Below are 17,214 nucleotides of genomic sequence, written 5' to 3'. Positions count from 1 at the left end.
GCTCATCCATTTTGCCTTTGAGCAAGCTCATCCCCAGAATAGCCTGCCTAAAGGAGATGGACTCCCAGCAGTAGCCAAGAAATTCCAATCTAGAACAGAGTCTTTTGTGTTTCAGAAGATGTCAATGATATACAGAGCACTGGGCAGAAATTTCCTACCAGTTTTGCAAACTTATTATAGCCCCTCACTTGCAGAAAAGTTCAGGTAGAAGGAAGCACAATTTACCCCTGTGCTTCCTGTGTTCCTTCACCCCACTATATCCCTTCACATCCCTTATTGGCAGAAATGGTACTGGCAGCCTGTGCTATGGCCCCAGGCACCTGCATTCACAGCTATGCCATGCCTTTGGTGAAAATAAGGGCTGAAAGGAGCCAAGAGAGGAAAGAAAAGTAACTCACCCGAAGTCTCAGTTTAAAGCCATGGCAGAACTGGAAGGAGACCACAAAGATCCTGTACCAGCTGCAGCACCAGACTCACAGCCACTCTGCGCTGTCTGTTCTTCTTACTGCCAGAACTCAGGCACTTCCTTGTCATGGCACCTCCTCTCTTGAAAATGTTCTCAAAGTCTTCCAGCATCTCCCAACCGTGCAATCTCTTTAATTAGCTGGACACCACCATGCCCTAGCAGGCAGAAGAGCTTTGGTGCACGATGTGAAATCTGCTCTCTCCTTGGCTGTGATGCACACTTCTTTCTCCACCTAGTAGGCACAGCATGGAGAAGGAAAATCCTCTGCTCGTATACACAGTTTCCAGAAGCCCAGAGCCCAACATGACTCACCTTCAGTCACCTTCATACATCGTGTGCCCTTGAACACATATGTTTGCCCACAAGCACCTCACACACCCCATCAGTTGCCAGGGCAAGTCCACAAGGACTTTGTGGATGAGGCACAAGGTCTCTTATAGAATCCACCACGTGACTTTGGAAAGTCATCTGTGTATCTGAATACATATCGGCATTAGGTGTTTTTGCATAAGCTCCTTTTCCTGTGGTGTTTTTGCTGTACTGTTTAACTCGGTAATCAAATTATGTCAAAGAAAATTCCAACTAAATCCACAACAGCTTCAGTTCCACCCTGGCAACAGCCGCTACAAACAAACAACAACATCCAAACTACTGCAACCCATGGCTAGAGGATCACTCCCCCTCCTCTGGCGGCACAGCATGAATCACTAAAGAAAATGGTGATAATCTTGCAGAATTAAGCAACATACCCCAAGCAGGGCTGACATCTAAAATATGACATATAGGCAAGCAAGGATACGAACTACCAATTTCCAAAGTGCATGGGGGAAGAAATGGAGTAAGCAACAATTCAGGAAGAAGACCCACTGCAAAGCCTGCAGCCCACCCATCCTCTACCTCTCGTCACGCACTGAGTAGACTTCCTGCTTGAAGAGGAAGCCACAAGCTGTGTAACTGAAGCCACTCGCACAAAAACATACTCCTCCCCACAGCCTAAACACTCAGGACTCTGACATGGGGTTGCCCATCAAGATGGTTTCCAAGAGTAACCTGCACTTCTGCATTCTCTATGAAGATCTTCTTTCTTCACCTTCCCGTGAAATGGTGCCAAAAGGAGAAGTACTCTGGATTCAGGAGGAAGTTGTGTCACTATTTCCTATTCTGGACTATGATTTCACTCTCCTGTCACATCCGAGAGCCACACGTGGCACCCGCCACACTGCTCAAGTGAGCCATGTGGCTACTAACATGCAAAAGGCTCTGGTTTAGGCCAAACAGTTCCAGGAAACCTAACAGTCATGTTCAAGAAAATACAAAAATAAAGACCACACACAAATGATTCAGTCAGAAATAACTATGCTGTCACTTGGTGCTTGCTAGCAACCTACAGGATAATGAAGCAGGTTGCACAGCTCAGACATGGAAACACTAAGGGAAGGAAAATTACATGAAAACAGCAGCCCAGATCCAAACAATGACTTTCATTCTTATTTTGAAGTACAGCAGACATGTAGCTCAGGCTCAAACCATCACGAGGTCCTCTCCTGCTGTTGGAAGGAGATCCGAGTTTGCTGGTCCCCCTGCCCATGGAGGAGTGCACCTGGAGGAACCAAGAGATCCTACTCCTCCTCAATATTCATGGAGCAGGAAGGTTTCCCCCTTGATGTTAGAGGAACAACTACAGAGAGACTGACCACTGACTAGTATCTGAAGGGAAGAGTTTTCCTACCTCTTATCCTTTGGGAATTCCCCCCCTGTTTTATCCACATATGCACGGAGGCCATGTTTTACACTTGGTTCATGTGATCCACATGTTGGTCCCCCATCCAGCTTGGGTCTTTATTTCAGTCTGGACAACAGATTCAAGAACCACTCCAAAAGTTATGTACAGAGGGGCTTTTGTCTTAACCATAAGGACTTGGGTTTATGTGGACATCAATCAAAATGTCATCTTGTTTGCAAGGCAAAATCTCCTGCCTCTGCTGCCCAATAGAGTTTCCTGAGACCCATCACCAGAAGCCTTCTATAACAGCCAGAGCAGAGACTGGGTCTCAGCATATTTCCTGCATAAAACTTATTGTCCTAGTCTTATCAGCAGAGATGCACCTCTAGATATTTTTAGAGAAAATATCAGCTAGCACAAGAATGACAGTGCATTAATTAGCACACAGCCATATATTTATGGTTACAAGAACAAAAAGAAGCTTCAATAATTCACACTTTGTTGGGAATTATTGAAAAATGGAACACATGAGAGTCATCCCAAGATCTACCATTTTTAAGGGTTCTGTGCACAGAAGCTCACATCTCTCCAAAGCAAACAAAAGGGGAGCTTTACTTTTTGGGGTGGTCAAAATCCTCACAGAGAGAAGGAAAACAAACAAACAAAAAAAAAAATACAACAAAATCATGTTGAATCAGTCTTTAGAAGCAATTTTGTGGGTTTGCAGACTGCTACTCAGAAGTCTGATGGCTCAGGGAGAAAAATAAGGGAATGTAAACATTTGCCTTGCTGGGATAACTGCTATGAGTATGTTTTTGAACTGGTGTCAGTGGCCACTCAGGCCCCTCAACAGAGCCATTCACCTTTAGCCTTTCAGGTGACTGGAATATCTTAAACCTGAGAGGTGGAGCAAACTTCTTCAAGCCTTGTTAAGGCTAGAAAGTTCAAATTAATTGGTAATAAGGATGAGCATATTCAGTTTCCTGAGCCATCTAGATCCTTTCTTAAGAAGTTCTTTACTTGACTCCACCCTACCCAGGATTTCATCTCCCAGGGCTTCCTCCAGTGGGTAAAAGTTATTGGCGAGGAAGTGCTAGAGTAGCTCAAACTGTCCCAGGACTTCCTGCACTCCCCCAGTGCGTGCAGAGAGATCAGCAGGAGCAAGAACCAGCTGCAATCTCAGAGCAATGGACCAAGGGACAGCATCACTCAGGTTTCACTGCTGCTGAGCAGGAAAACCCTGATGGTTGAGTGGATTGACCAGGATAATTCAGTTCCCCTCCAAAAAGTTCCCAAAGTGAAGCTGTCAAAAGCTAAAAGAGATAAAGAGACACTTCGGGCAGCAGAATCTCAGCATGTCAACACCTACCATCATCTAAACCAGCGAATTATGCTATTACTTGTTCACAAAACTCTTGACCATGACAACGATGCAGATGAAAATAAGCCATCCAGAGTTGGTTGATGGCTAGGTCAGATGTAATGTGCTTAGCCCTAGAAGGGATGTGCTCACCTGCACTGTGAATACTCATCTGGAATCCCTCTCTGCCAAAGCAGTTTCCTCCTCCTTCTCTGAATACTTTGGACCACCAGCAACTCTGGTGACACCCCTGCAAAGACTCTCAAAAGCACACCAAATTGCACAATGAAGACAAGCAAAACTTGGGAAGCTGCCACCCTCTTAGTATCTCATAAGGGCAAGTAAAACCATTCAAAGCTCTTGGTATGTTTCTCACACAAAGGTGTTCAGGGATGGCGACTTCAGGATTATCATCCAGAGTCAAAAAATCAGTAGGATTCAAGGCATGAAAATAACTGAAACAGAAGTCATCCAGTATCTTTGGAGAACCCAGATTAACTATTTACCATAAAGCTCCTAAATGACCCTGGGTCCATCCCTGGAGTAGGGTTCATCACCCCTAACTTTAGCTATGCAAAAATTAGGTGAACATCTAAGCACGTCAACATCTACGGGCAGCTCAGAGAGAGCGCTTCTGTCATTGAGATTGGCTCATCCCAATCAGGGTGAATCCCTCTTCGCTGCAAGGCAGCACACGAGGGTTAGCTTGGCTGCCTCAGCTTCTAGGCAGCCATCCTCAAGCAACACAACTATCAGCCTTGTTCTCTCAAGACACTTTGCATATGCAAAGCAGGAATAATCACACTTTCTTCCTCATCCAGCAGTTGCATGACCGAATGTTTCAATATCTGCAAGAAGTTCCAATAGTGCAATACTGGGAACATGGAAGTTACAACAGAGTCACTTAGTTTAGCTTTCACTTCTTTCATCGGAAAAAATTGATTCACAACAAACAAAAGCAGAAGCCAACATTTCTGCAGGTGGCTTTGTCTGCTTGAGAGCCCCAGAACTCCTCACTAAACTTCCACTTCTGGACAGCTACATATAAGCTCTGAGGAAGTGTGCTAGAGGTAATATAGTTCTCAATAAACTAATAACTGAAGAAAGCTTTACAAACATGCCACTTAAAAGTCTCTGCTGTAAAAAGAGTAAGTCACTGCCACCATTGAAGACACAGTGTGTGCTTTAAAACCACCTGAGGACAGTTTTATGAAGCTATTTGACAGATATTAGAACAGTGATAATCCAGAAAAAACAAAACAATAAGAGCAAATAGACATATTATTACTTACAGATTTTGAGCAGATGAAGGTTAGCAACAGCAGTCATGAACATAGGTCACAAGGCAGCAAGGGATTTATCTCCACACCAAGGATGTGTTAGCCTTCAACCAGACACCTAAGGAGTCATTGAGGTCAGTAGGAAAATCCCCATTCAATATCACAGAACCAATCATTGATCCTCATCCAAAGTCTTCAAATCACCTTCAAGGTGCCTATAATCAAGTGCCCATTCATCCCTCCTGCAGGGCATTAGCCTCTTCCTCACCCTGCTATGGCCCACCAGCACAAGCAGGATTTGAACTCATGGTAGAGGAGTGAGGAAAGCTCCAGTATCCAACTGTCCATGAGAAGACTGTAACGGAAATCTGTTGTTGGCAGCTTTGCACTGCACAGTTCTCACCTCTCCTTTTCTCACACACCAAAAAAAAGAGGTTCAACCATTCCTGATGAGAAAATGTTAGACAAGCATGTGTGGCTATCCCTAAATGGTGCAAAATGTAACCACAACAAGATTATGGTGGTTTCAGAAAGAAACCACCATATCTTTAAGTAATGGACTTCTTTTCACAGTATTATTGATTAAACTGCAGCTCCAGGGAGCTGCTTTAGGAAATCCTTTCATGAAGCAGAAAAGATAGTATCCCTCCAAATCTAACCAGAGATACCAAGATAAAGTCAGTGTGCAAAACAGGGTGCAAAAGCTGAAAGGAAACACATAGCATCTAGGGATGAATTTTCAGCTATGCTCAACTTTTGGCCATGCTAGGACAAGTCCAGAGCAACGGCAGTTTTAGTATTAGCAAGGAAGAGGCAGCCTCCTTCCAGAGTCTTGATCTGTGCAGTAGTAGCTGCAATTGGACAAACAGGAGTCTCAGCAACGTCTAATAAGAGCATCAGTGTGGGAGCCACGATCCCACAGAGTTCAGTGAATACCAGAGTAAATACAACTGTAAATACAACTGTGTGCTGATTTCACAGGTTCACCACCATGTTTCCCATCAGTTGGGCTTTGAACACGTGGCAGGATGAAGATAACACAGAATTCTTCTCCAAACTAGGGTCTGATAGAAATTGATGGGAGAGCCATTCAGGAATTGTGGGTGCCCTTTGGGCATTCAGTTTGCAGTGAGGTTACGGCACCATCTGCTATAACACTAGACACTGAAAAGAACAGCAGGAGTTTCTAGGAAGCCAAGGGACCTTGCTTAGAGGATCATGAGAGCACTTTACATTGACTTTGTGTTTTGACTGACCTGGACTCAAACTTGTCATTTGGAGGTTTGCTGCTTCCATGTTAAGGCCTGAATTTTAGTGTAACTGTACATTTCCTTGTGTGATGGAAATGGCTTATAATTCATCACAGACTCACACAAACTGAAGATGACTGTAAACTCTATTCTTTCTGTAAGTGAGCCTTCCCTTGCTATGAGACTAGCAGTGTGAACAGGGCCGGTTGTGGAGAACAGGGCCAGCACTAGACACTAGTAGCAGCAAAACTTAAGAGGAAACTGAAACCACAACAGTGTTGTCGTGTCCAGCACAGAATTGTCTACAAACATCCTCACCACCCATTCTGCAAAATGAGACTTCCTCTTGACTTATTTTTAAAACGTTCTTTTTTTTTTTTTTTTTTTGCGCGATTACCATTTTTCAAGACAGGATCTAGTGTATTTTTGACAAACAGATAACGGGGAATTCCACTGACTCCCCCCTTAAAGCTGTGATGTACTTCAATGCCAAGAAAACAGAATCTCTAAATTAGTCCCCACCAAACCATCAAGAGCAGTTGTGATGGTGCCCTCCCTCTTTCTTCTGAGTACAGCCCTGGTGACTCACCAAGGGTCCTTCCAATTAGAGATGCTCTCACCATTCACAAGATGCTGCCTTCATCCTTGGGTAAACACAAGGGCTGCACCCTCCATCTCCATTCTGTTATTTCTAGCTTCTCTAACACAATGGTCTGTATCAAGCTTTTGGGAAGTGAAAGGCTTAAGGAGGAATGCATCACCCTGATGCTGTTAGAATAAGGTTTATTACGTTTTGCAATGGCTTCTGCAAGAAGCTACAAAAGTTGCATTGCTAGAGATGCTGAAAAACTACCTTCAAGGTGAGGGAATGGGAGAAAATGTAGCCAGCTCTGCTGGGATCAGGAAGCGGGCTACAGGTGATCACAGAAAGGTAAGAGGAAGAAGTTTCTCTCTCCCTCCATTCCTGATGGCAGAACAAACAGCAACAGATCTGAGTTGTCCTGAGGGTGGGTAAAGAAACTCCTGTTAGCCCCTCCAGTCCTGCAGCCCCCTGATTCCCATAGACTCTTCCAGTCTCCTGCTTCCAGGCAGAGGAGCAGCTACAGAGCAGTGGATTGCAAAGTTATGAAGTGAATTTTGACTCTGAGCAGTAACTTCCTAATAAATAAATAAACCCTGCCCTACCCTGTGCTTCCATTTCTTTCTTCTGCATCGATACCTCCCAAAACACTGGACCACATTCCCCAAGGTTTTGGCAGTCTGTGCTTCACCTTCTGGCCAGGACCACAAAGTCGGTGTCTGCTCCTGCAATGGCAGCCAATGCTGCACAACACGTCTGCACCTCTCTGGGGTGCAAACCCTGCCCTCGGCCAGCCTGCAACAGGCACAGATCCTGAACACCCAGACACGACCACTCTCATGCCTGCAGGGGTTCACCAAAACCCAGCCAGGATAAGAAACACCTGCTCTTTTACTCATCAGAAATCAGCCGGAGAGGCACATATCTGATCTGAATAAGCAAAAACTAGTTATATATATTCACTTTTCAGAGAGGAAATGCACATGTTCCTGGCACCAATTATGAAACCCCCTGGCCACATGATGCAAGAGTTAATTTTAGCTTCTATCAGTCTTTATCACAACAGTGAAGGTTAAAGTTTCACCCAACACCACAGTCAATTACGACTTCAGTATCAAGTTAAGCCCTACAAAGATTTAGGCTTGAGATAGTGGTGACGTTCAACAGAGCCCGGTAGGCTGCTGAGCACGGTCATCAGCATGCAATGGAAACTCCAGGGTGGCTTTGCAGAGAAGGTGGAAGTTGAGCAGAGAAGTGGCCAGGTGCCACAGAAGAGGAATGGTGAGAGAAGAATAAATAATTAAAAAAGGGGCAAACATAACATTTAGAGGGGGGAAAAAAAAAAAAGGTGCTTCCCAGAATAAAAACAGCAACCCAAGCTGCCATTGCCAAGCAAGAAGTGAAGCCCTTTTTTGGGAGCATCAAATACTTCCTCCTGATGCTTCCCCCATGTGGCTGCTCACCTGGCAGGGCAGGCTAATGAAGTCTCTTTCAGTGGAGGCCAATGACTGCTCACATGGCACAGAGACAGGGTGCCAGTTATTTCAGTTATTTTCATGCTCAGCAGGAAAAAGCCTCCCAAAACACACGATGCCAGAGCAATGTCCTTGACTTGGCAGGAAGCTCAGTGCCTCACTATTTGCTAAGCGTGGGTCACAGGTCTTCTGGATGTCATGCACTTCTTATGGAAATGGATTTGTTGGACACGGTCTTCAGGGGGTGGCATGGTCACATTGAGGATAGCATCAAAGACCAGGAGAAAAGAGGATGCTGAGAGAACACCAAAAAATAAAAAATAAAAATAAAAACCCTATTCCTCATTCCACTGGCCCAACACTTGCCTTTGCCTCTCCAAACTGTTCCTAAAACTTCTCACCCCAAAACCCATCCCATATTGCTCTCTGCTGATTTTTTTTTCCCCGTTGCAAAAGCATCAATTGACCCTAACTGGACCAGGGACCATCCATATGCTGCAATTGTGCAGAGCAGCACAGAGACCTTGCGATCTGGATGGAGAAGGCAGAGAGAGACAGAGTCGCAGGACAGCACGAAGAGTCACTAGTGGAGAGAAGTCTCCAAGCCCTGCTTCACACTGTCTCTCCCCACAGCTCCCCCAGGGGGAAGGATGGCAGGAACTGATGCTAAATCCTTCAGCCTATTTGGAAAAAATAAACTTAACACATGAGATTTCAATTGCATCTGCCTCTGCTTAACTACTCCAGCTGTGAAACAAAGCAAGTGAGAGACAAAGCACTACAAGCAAGCAGCATGACCATTTCGGGAGGCTTTTTGTGAGCTTTAATGCCAAACCCACTAAATAGATTAACTTACAGCATAAACAAGCAAGTAAATCTGTCCCCTAAGGCCCTGTGCATCCAAAGGAGGCTTTAGAAGTACTTCCTTCCATTCTGCAGGCCCTGCTGGGAACACAGGGTCCTTCCTAGTCTCTGGCTTGGTCGCCCAAAGACTTAGATTCGCTCCCCACACAGCTGGCTGCAGCTCCACAAAAACAAAGGTGATGGCAAGGATGTTTTTGACTGCTCCTGGTGACCCTCAGGCCAAGAACAAGCAAGACTGACTCGCATTGATTTTGAAAGCTCAAAGATTCACACCCCACCTTGGCCCTAAGGCTTGGTACAACCTCCACACCACCACCATAAAAGGTGAAACTTTCAGACCTTTAGGAGACTGGGCCAAGAAGAGATGCATGTCCTAGCCAACGTTAGCAATGACCAGCAGTGGCCACCACCACCAGGTTATTCAGCCCAGAGCATCAAACACTTTTCCAAACCACATGTTCACCTCCAGAGCTGTCAGGGAGGCTCCAGCACCACAGCATCCCAAATGTGCAAATCCATGAAGATCTGCAGAAGGACAACCCATGCAGGGTGCTGGGACTGGAAAGCCCAGGGCAGTGGCATCCCAAACTGAGGCCCAAGTACCTGGGCTCTACCTTAGCAAGGACTGGACCACCAAGAAGAAGCCCTCTCAGAGGGGCAAGATTAACACACGCAAGTGAGGAGGAGCAGCAGGATGTCACCTGGACATCACTGGAGGTCACGCAGGCTGCAATGTCTCCAAACCTAAGAGTCACAATAACATCATTACACAGCCCCAGTGATACAAGCCTGCACCCAAGCTATGCACCAACTTGCCAAGCTGATCAACACAAAGACACTGAGAACGAAGTAACATTTGTGAAGTTTCACATGCACAGACTGCCAGAAACAATAAAAAACGGGAAATGCCACCTGAAAGGATGAGAGCTTGTTTGCAGAGGAGCCTCTGAGCTGAGGATTTAAATAGAGGCACAGCAATGGGGGAAGCAGCTGAAAGGAGAAACATTTCATGCTAATTTGAAACAACAAAGAACGGGCTTTTGTGGGAGGGATGGAAAACACTTCTACAAGTTCAAGAGAACACTGTCTTTCGTAAAGCGTGAACACACCAGGAATACATCCATCACTGCAAGAAGCTATTAACTCAGCCACTAGTAGCAGAGCAAAAATGTCTTGTTACAGCACAGGAAACTCCAATGCCGGATTATAGAGGAGACAAATTCCCTTTGCAGTGGCTGTTACAGGCAGTCACAAGACTGGGCTCAGGGCTGAGCTCCTCCTGCGAGAGCAGCTCCAGGCAGCCACGAGCAGCGTGACCGCAAGGGACACCCTCCAGCAGCCCCTGCCATTCCCAGACACCCTGGGACAAGTCTCCTGTCACATGAGACAGCACGTGCCACTGCTCCTGCCCTGCTCACTTTTACCTAAACTCACTCCAAAGCAGACACCAGCACTGTTGCTGAAGTGTCCAAGCTGCTCTGCTAGCCCCAAGCACTGCAGGAGCTGTGGGCATGAAGCAGTGAAGGGAAATCCAAGCTATGTTGCCATCTCCCCACAAGCCGGGGACAAGGATGGTCCCCAGGAGCATGGCTAGTCATTGATAACTGTCATCACACAAACCAGATTCTGCCAACACGCCAAGCAGTGCTTTCGAATTCCGCTTGTGGCTCAGCAATGGGGCCACACTCACATCTGGCCCCACTGGTGGCTCAGAACATCTGTACAACTCCTTGCTGCTGGCACAGCTGGGGAAGGAGCGATGGTTCCCGCTCACCTCCATGCACCAAGCAGCCTTACGGGAAGGATCCGTGCAGGTGGCTGGCTTGGCCCTAGCCACACAGCTGGCCTGGCGCATGATCTGGCCTCCAGGCTCTTTCTTACCATCAGTACGCTCAAACATAGGTGAACTCTCAGGCACAGGAGGCTATGGATCAACAAGGCACATAGAATTATTATGGCTGGAAAAGACCTTCTAGATCATCTAGTCAAATCAATCATGGGATACAAAAAGAACCAAAACTCAAAAGTGAGTTGAGTGTGGCCCACCACACCATTTGCAAGCAAGATGCATTTCCTGGCATGTTATACTGCCTTCATACTTGATGGGTTCATCTCTTACTCAAATGTGCATCTTGGAAGCTGGCCAAGCATCCCCACTACAGGGACAGCCCTCACTGCATGGAGGCAGAGAGCCCCGATGCTGCAACCACAAGCCTGACTCGCTTTTTCTCAATGGCAGAGCTTGAAATCAGAGATTAGCGAGTCTGAAGGAGTTCACGCCTGGCCATTCATGTATTCCAGCTGCACAGGCTCTACTCCCGGCTTGCCAAACAGGATACAAGGCAGAAGGAAAATGCAGCATTTATCTCCCAGCTTTTCCAAGAGGGTATTAGAAACAATGGGGAGGAAATACAAAATTAACGCTAGAGACGAGCAATTGGCAGTGCCCCTCACGAGGCTGCTCTTCATTACAAGGAGGCCTATTCAGCAGCTTTCATTAGGGAAAAATCGCATCTCTCAACCCTTCCTAACAGCAGCCCTATTTCCTAATTAAGGAGCAATTGCCATTTCATCACATTCGGGCGCTGAAAGCCCTGAAATTAGAGCATCTGTGCAGGCACAGGGATGCGCCTCTGGGGAGACAAGTCCTCACGCTGTATTAATTGGTGGTCAAGGACAAGATGTTAAAGCCAGGAATATTGGGCTTGGGGGGCTTTGGTACTCCCCAAGGTGCCTGGGATCCAGCTGCCCTCACTCAGCGTGAGATGGCACCGCTTTGGAGATCTGCAGAGATCACCTGAAGAGCCCTGGCCGAGCTATGGCTTTGGATGGGTGGGAACCTTGCAGACAAAGTGCTGACAGCGGACTGGCGACCCAAACCTCTCCCCACTACCCCTGGCCATCTCCAATAAGGTGACAACAGGAATCCCACAGCACAGAACCTCATAGGGAAGCGGAAGAAAACACGTTCCTATGTTCCTAACATAGGAACCTTGACCGGTCCTCATGCCTGCTCCTGAGCACAAGCCCAAAGCTACAGGGGGGAGTCACAGGACCCTCCTGTGGCTCATCCAAGCTCCTCTGCTCCAGGGCACCGGAGCTGCACCAACAGCAAAGCCCCCATCTGTGTGAGTAGGTCCTTCCTTGAGGACTGCCACGCACAGGCAGCGTTCAAGGAGCACATAGGGTGCTTCCCCGACATGCTCCCATCTAGCTTCAGTTCTTCTTTCGCGGTGCCAAGCTCATGCCTTTAATTTGAGATTCAGGCTACAGAGCTGCAGCGAGCTGGAACCCCAGGGCTTCGCAGCACTGGGGGCAGTGCCTGGCTCAGCTTACCCATCATCCAAGCCCTCCAATCTTATAGCGTGCCTGCAGCTGAGGACACAACTGCCACACAGCAGAAATGCTGATTTCTTGCTCCTCATCTTTCTAGGGTAAAGTTCTACTGTGAACAGTACCCACAGCTCCACAACACTTAGTAGGCAACTTTTGGAAACAGCCTGTGCCTCCATCCCAGTTTTGCTCCAGAAGAGATGTTGGACCTGCTTCTTTGCCACCTATGAAGTGCACGTGCCCAGAGCTTGCAGGTTGTGCACCTAGCCAAGGCCTAGGAAATTAATGTAAGTGGAAAACCTAAGCAGAGGGCAACTGCTCAGCATCAGAAAGCCCCTTACAGCAGGGTAAGCAGCACCAGGCTGCAGCTGCTGAGCACCAACAGCAGCACTACCAAAAATAACCCGGCAGGTTAATGGGGGCTGTGGTAACTGAGATTTTAGTAAACATCAAAACAAAGCTCTGAAATCTCCCTCTTTTGCTAGTGATTTGAATCAGCCTGGCCCTTTCCTCCTATAGGGTTTACACCATCCCAAGCAGCCAAACATGGTTTGCAGGTGGTGCAAGTGGGTACAGCTGGGTCCACACACTCTGGCATTCAAGGGTGCCCCTTGCAGGTCACTGGAGCTGGCAATCAAACGAGAGGTGCCGGTAGCGCCCTGGAAAGCACCAGGTCCAGTGCCATCCTTCACAGCGCACAAAGCAACAGGGGGACATCTCCAGCCCGGTGCACGTTGCAGCTCTGACGCACGAGGGACAAATGTTGCAGGGTTTGTAGCACCCCAAACCACATCCTGCTGCTGAGAAGCAAATCCCTCCTGGAGGTCACGGTCTGTCCCGGGGCGGGCCCCAGGGGCTGTTCAAGGGTCCCTGTGGCCTGTGAGTGATGTGAGGGACGATGGCAGTGGGACAGCCCCGGGTCCCCCCAGTGCCATGGGCAGTGCTCCCGCAAAGCGACACTGGTGACTTGCTGCCACCCCCGCGCCTCGGTGAAAACTCCAGGCTGGGGCCGGAGTGTCCCCGGGATTTCCCGGGGCGGCAGCAGGGCGGTCCCCAGGGACAGGGCACGTCCTCGCACCTGGACAGCCCCGCGCCGAGGAAAACAAGTGAGCGCGGTGCAGAAATGAGTCACGGCAGCGCGGCCCCGAACCCAGCCCGGGCGCCGGCGGCTGCTCGCGGGGACCCCGAGGGGACGCGGTGCCACCGCGGGCGGGGACATCGGGTGCAGGGTCCCCGCTGCCGCCATGCTCAGGACGCCCGCGGGGCCATGAGCCGCGGAGGCTCCCCCGCGTTAGAGGGGAAGCCCCCGGTGACACTGACGGGGTCCCTATTACAAGCTTCACCCGCGACACCGGGTGCACGGAGCATCCCCGGTTATAAAGCCCCCACCGCGCGGCACGGACATCCCAGCGCGGTGGCGCCCGCAATGTCCCGCTCGCACGGGCCCCCCAGGCACACGGCGGGCTCGGACCCCGCGGTGACACAACCCTCCTCCCAGCTCCCCACCTGCAGGGCAGCTCCCGTCGGGGCGCTCTGCCCATCCTCGGCTCGTCCGGGCGCCGCTCCGCGCCGCTCCTCGCGGTGGCCCTGGGCGCGGGGCGGGGCTACGACGGGGGGCGGGGCTCCTCCGGGACACGCCCCCTCACGGGTGCGCGGCCGCGACTCCGTCCGCCCCGGGACCTCCTGGGACCCACCAGCCACCCCATGACAACCCTTGACCCCTGCCACCTACCCCAGCATCCATCCCCTGCCACCCACCCTGCTACCCACCCTGCCACCTGCCCCGTCACCCACCCTACCATCCATCCCCTGCCAGCCCTCATCTCCCACCACCCATCCCACTGGCCACCCTGCCATCCCTGCTAGCCCTCCCTCCATCGTCCACTCCCCTACCAGCCGCACCTCTCCATCCACCCTTCCCACCTCTCCATCCACCTTCCCTCCCAATGTCCTGCCCACATCCCTCTATCCCTCCTGCCATTAATCTCGCTATCCTTCCCTCTGTTCATCTTGTCCATCCTCCAGCCATCCTTTCCCACACATTCCTCTATCCCTCACTCCATCTTTCCCTCCGTTCCTCCACATTTCACCACGCATAGGATGGTGTTTGTGCCAGGATGGGATCGCTGCACGGAGGAGCTGAGCATGAGGATGCCGCAGCCAGCAAACCCAGAGCAAGGTGGTCCCATCCCATGGTGCCAGGCCTAGGAAGCACCTGGTGCCACCCAGACCCACTGCAAAAGAGTGGGAAGTCACCGGTAGCCCCAACCAGGTCAGGCAATCCCAGCCCAGACCACGGGGATGCCACACTGATTCCTGTTCCGATGGCATCAGTCATCAGGACAGCAACGGTCCATCACTTACTGCTGTGACAGGCCCCACACTGCTGGCAATATCCTGCGTCCCTTCTGCCATCCCATCTGCCGTGTGGTGCCTGCGGCCGGACTCGGCCCACCTGGTGGCCCAGGCAGGAAAACAAATTTGCTTTCAGACTTCCTTGCGAGTTTCATTTTTTCAAAAGAGAGTGACCGCCACTACCATTGCCCTGAGACTCGAAAGCCGCTCAGGAGCTGAAATAGATGCGGGTAGCGCACCGAGATTCCAGTGAATTTTTAAAAAAGCAGAAGCGGTGAGCGAGGAAAATCCCCCGTATCAATGACCCACGTTGCTCGGAGCCCTGCATGCAGGTTGTGGTGGTGCCGGGCTCGGAGCCCCTCGTCCCGCACGCAGGTGAAGCGGCAGCTGGCGGGGATGTGGCTCCAGCCTCACAGCTGAGCAGACCCCGTGAGTTCTGCAGAAATGCTCCGGAGGCAAAAATAACAAGAAGGGGAAAGTCTCATGTGTCACTGATGGTGCTGCCTGCTCCTGGGGCTCTCAAAGGCCTGGGCATTTTAGGGGTGTGATGGGATCTCTTTCCGCTCCGTTCCAACCTCTGTGCAAAAACACCACCTTTCAGCCCCCGAGCTCTGCCTCAGCCCTAGCGCGGAGGTACCACAATGCGTTTGAGAGCCAAATCCACAAAGACTGAAGCTCGGCGAGGTGTTGGAGTCACCTGCTTTGCTCCTCCCGGCCTGCAGCAACCTGAGGAAGTTACCAAAAATGGTGACGAGCTTGGGGAGAACTTGAGGAAGGAAGCGGGGGCACACAGGGTGGCATCGTGCCATGCTGCATCCGCTGTCAGCGAGAGCAACAAACAGGCAGAGCCACAGCAGGTCCCCGTTCAGCATCCTGGTACCCGCTGAGCAAGCTGGAAAATTGTCTGCGGGGATATCTCAGCTGCTTGGAGATGTCTCATGAGGTCTCCCGAGCTCAGCTGCTTCCTCACAAGCCGCTCCACAAAATTCAGGACCCTCTGTGCACTGCGGTGAGCCCTGCTCTCAAGAGCAGGAAGCTGGAGCTGGCGCTGGTGACACTTGTTTTGACCATTGGCTTCTCAGGCCCGGAGCAAACACCACCAAGGCTCGTGATGCAAAACACTGACCCAGAGTAAACTCCATGTGTGGGGGAAACGCGAGGCCCAGGCTTTGTGTCGGAGACATGTGAGCTATGAGCACAGCCCTCACTTCACACTCTAGTGTTGTTTATCCTTCCGCAGACAGTAGGGTGAGATAAAAGACCTAAATACCAGACTGAGCTCCAGCCAATTCAACAGAAAAGCCCACGCTAATGCAAATTCAGAGTGATTCAGAGTGCAGAGACCTGGTGATGCTAATCAGGTTTTCAAGTAAACATTTGCTCGGGAGCATGTGGTTTTCATTTCCAGATATCCCTAGTGTGGTAGGTGTCAGCACCTCTCTTCCAAAGGATGCTGAGAGGCATATAGAGGAGCAGCCAAAGTGTATTTAGGTAGAACGTAAATTTTCCACGATCTCCTAAGGGACTCGTGGAAACCCCTGGCTGGGACAGCCTGTTTCCTTTGGTAAAATAATTAGGAAATGAAGTCCCATTGGTGGTAAAAAGTGATTTCCATGGAGGATGTTTCTAAGCAAAGCAGGTTCCCAGTGCATGCAAAGGGAACGCGGGGCATGAAGGGCAGCGGGTTACCAATCTTCCCTGTGAAGCAGCCACCCTGTTTTCACCGAACCCCTCTTCATTTCCAGGAACATGAACTCACCCACCCAAGTGCCCCCTTCCCAGTTGCTGTTTTCTTCCTCCTCCTCCAGAGCAGCACAAGGCATTGCTGGGCCTGGAAGCAGGACTTACCCTGCGCTCTCGTCGGCTCCTCTCCATTACGCCTCGATTCCTTTCCACTCGGCATGTTGCTAGAGCCTCTATTTACACCACACACCTGTGCGCTTTCCCCAGCTTGGGAACCGGATCTGAATCAGGCATAGCTGAGCGGATTATTTCCAGATTTGTATGATAAATCATGGTATGATAAATACCATGTATGAACATGATATTTATAGACCATATATAAAAATACTGTGATGACTGCTCTTGATATAATTTTATTGGCAAAATGCTTAAAATTCAGGCCAAAAGGAAAGCTTATACATAAAGGCTTATTGCTCTAGCTCATCATCGGAAGACTGAGAAATTCTCATTCTCCATCTCCATGTCCTCCACAGCAAAAGCAGGAAAGGCTGTAATGCTGTGAAGAGAAAAAGGGAACTTCTTAGCACTTTCTATATATGTCTCTTTTTAGGACTTTTTAAAAATCCTCCAAGCAGCTGTTTCCGGGCTGTGCTGGTGAGGAGGGCCCCCGTGGGTGCGGGTGTCCCCCAGGCCTTGCCACCCACAGGACCCGGTTGCTCGGCAGACGTGCACAGCCACGGGAACGCCATCCCGGAACAACCAGCAGGGAACCCAGCACTGGTCAGGCCTCCACAGTGGTGCAAAGGACGCAATCGCATCCCTGACTTTGCATGGGTAGCTTGAGT

General features: G+C 49.8%; 1 protein-coding gene across 1 annotated transcript in view; it reads right to left on the bottom strand.

The window, feature by feature from the left end:
• The window catches only part of PIK3R5 (phosphoinositide-3-kinase regulatory subunit 5), a 51,656-nt gene extending 36,907 nt beyond the window's left edge, over positions 1-14,749 (bottom strand). The window contains exon 1 of the mRNA XM_088523450.1: positions 14,692-14,749. The gene's annotated coding sequence lies outside the window, so the exon portion shown is untranslated. The remainder of the gene's footprint in view (positions 1-14,691) is intronic.
• Positions 14,750-17,214: the final 2,465 nt, after the last annotated feature.

The sequence above is a fragment of the Tinamus guttatus genome, unplaced genomic scaffold, assembly GCF_059628265.1.
Source record: "Tinamus guttatus ecotype Peru unplaced genomic scaffold, ASM5962826v1 Tinamus_guttatus_pri_ptg000188l, whole genome shotgun sequence".
NCBI classification, from domain to species: Eukaryota; Metazoa; Chordata; class Aves; order Tinamiformes; family Tinamidae; genus Tinamus; species Tinamus guttatus.
Note: the sequence above shows the minus strand (reverse complement) of the source record. Positions and strands in the feature narration are given on the sequence as shown.